A 2987-nucleotide genomic window follows, 5' to 3' on the forward strand; every position below is an offset into this window, starting at 1 on the left:
CTCAACGCAAACACCAAATAACAATTATTTAGGTTTAACACCAATCTCGATGGTAGAGGGAGCATGCGATGCTTGATCACATCAACCTTGGAAACACTTCCAACACATATCGTCATCTCACCTTTAGCTAGTCTCCGTTTATTCCGCAGCTTTTATTTCGAGTTACTAACACTTAGCAACCGAACTGGTATCTAATACCCTGGTGCTGCTAGGAGTACTAGTAAAGTACACATTCATATAATGTATATCCAATATACTTCTGTCGACCTTGCCTGCCTTCTCATCTACCAAGTATCTAGGGTAGTCCTGCTTCAGTGACCGTTTCCCTCATTACAGAAGCACTTAGTCTCGGGTTTGGGTTCAACCTTGGGATTCTTCACTAGAGCAGCAAATGATTTGTTGTTTCATGAAGTATCCCTTTTGCCCTTGCCCTTCTTGAAACTAGTGGTTTTACTAACCATCAACAATTGATGCTCCTTCTTGATTTCTACTTTTGCGGTGTCAAACATCGCAAGTTTCTCAAGGATCATCATATATATCCCTGATATGTTATAGTTCATCACGAAGCTCTAATAGCTTGGTGGCAGTGACTATGGAGAACCATCACTATCTCATCTGGAAGATTAACTCCCACTCGATTCAAGCGATTGTGGTACTCAGACAATCTGAGCACATGCTCAACGATTGAGCTTTTCTCCCTTAGTTTGCAGGCTTAAGAAACTTGTCAGAGGTCTCATGCCTCTTGACGTGGGCACTAGTCTGAAATCCCAATTTCAGTCTTCGGAACATCTCATATGTTCTGCGACGTTTCTTAAACATCTTTGGTGCCACAATTCTAAACCGTTAGCATTACGCACTGAACTATCACGTAGTCATCAAAACGTTTATGTCAGATGTTTCGCAACATCTACAAACGACGCTGAGGTTCAGCACACCGAGCGGTGCATTAAGGACATAAGCCTTCTGTGCAGCAATGAGGACAATCCTCAGTTTACGGACCCAGTCCGCATAATTGCTACTATCAACTTTCAACTAAAATTTCTCTAGGAACATATCTTAAACAGTAGAACTAAAGCGTAAGCTATGACATAATTTGCAAAGACCTTTTGACTATGTTCATGATAATGAAGTTCATCTGATTATTTAATGAACTCCCACTCAGATAGACATCCCTCTAGTCATCTAAGTGATACATGATCCGAGTCAAACTAGACCGTGTCCGATCATCACGTGAGATGGACTAGTCATCATCGGTGAACATCTCCATGTTGATCGCATCTACTATACGACTCATGTTCGACCTTTCGATCTCTTGTGTTCCGAGGCCATGTCTGTACATGCTAGGCTCGTCAAGTCAACCTAAGTGTTTCGCATGTGTTCCGAGGCCATGTCTGTACATGCTAGGCTCGTCAGCACTCGTTGTATTCGAACGTTAGAATCTATCACACCCGATCATCACGTGGTGCTTCGAAACAAGGAACCTTCGCAATGGTGCACAGTTAGGGGGAACACGTCTCTTGAAATTTTAGTGAGGGATCATCTTATTTATGCTACCGTCGTTCTAAGCAAATAAGATGTAAACATGACAAACATCACATGCAAATCATAAGGTGACGTGATATGGCCAATATCATCTTGCGCCTTTGATCTCCATCTTTGAGGCGTGGCATGATCACCTTCGTCACCGGCATGACACCATGATCTCCATCATCATGTCTTCATGAAGTTGTCTCGCCAACTATTACTTCTACTACTATGGCTAACGGTTAGCACTAAAGTAAAGTAATTACATGGCGTTTTCTTTGACACGCAGGTCATACAATAAATTAAGACAACTCCTATGGCTCCTGCCGGTTGTCATACTCATCGACATGCAAGTCGTGATTCCTATTACAAGAACATGATCAATCTCATAGATCACATATATCATTCATCACATCCTTTTGGCCATATCACATCACATAGCATACCCTGCAAAAACAAGTTAGACGTCCTCTAATTGTTGTTGCATGTTTTACGTGGCTGCTATGGGTTTCTAGCAAGAACGTTTCTTACCTACGCAAAGGCCACAACATGATATGCCAATTTCTATTTACCCTTCATAAGGACCCTTTTCATCGAATCCGATCCGACTAAAGTGGGAGAGACAGACACCCGCTAGCCACCTTATGCAACTAGTGCATGTCAGTCGGTGGAACCTGTCTCACGTAAGAGTACGTGTAAGGTCGGTCCGGGCCGCTTCATCCCACGATGCCGCCGAATCAAGATAAGACTAGTAACGGCAAGTAAATTGACAAAATCGACGCCCACAACTACTTTGTGTTCTACTCGTGCACAGAAACTACGCATAGACCTAGCTCATGATGCCACTGTTGGGGAACGTAGCAATAATTCAAAATTTTCTATGCATCACCAAGATCAATCTATGGAGTCATCTAGCAACGAGAGAGAGGAGTGCATCTACATACCCTTGTAGATCGCGAGCGGAAGCGTTCAAGAGAACGGGGTTGATGGAGTCGTACTCGTCGTGATCCAAATCACCGATGATCCTAGCGCCGAACGGACGGCACCTCCGCGTTCAACACACGTACGGAGCAGCGACGTCTCCTCCTTCTTGATCCAGCAAGGGGGGAGGAGAGGTTGATGGAGATCCAGCAGCACGACGGCGTGGTGGTGGAAGTAGCGGGATCCCGGTAGGGCTTCGCCAAGCGCAAGCGGGGAGGAAGAGGTGTCACGGGAGGGAGAGGGAGGCGCCAGGGCTTGTATGTTGCTGCCCTCCCTCCCCCCCCCACTATTTATAGGGGTCCTGGGGGTCCGCCGGCCACCCTGGAGATCCCATCTGAGGGGGGGGCGGCGGCCAAGGGGGTGTCTTGCCCCCCAAGGCAAGTGGGGCGCCCCCCACCCCTAGGGTTCCCAACCCTAGGCGCAGGGGGAGGCCCAAGGGGGGGCGCCCCAGCCCAATAAGGGCTGGTTCCCTTCCCACTTCA

Source organism: Triticum aestivum, chromosome 5D (assembly GCF_018294505.1).
Source record: "Triticum aestivum cultivar Chinese Spring chromosome 5D, IWGSC CS RefSeq v2.1, whole genome shotgun sequence".
NCBI classification, from domain to species: domain Eukaryota; kingdom Viridiplantae; phylum Streptophyta; class Magnoliopsida; order Poales; family Poaceae; genus Triticum; species Triticum aestivum.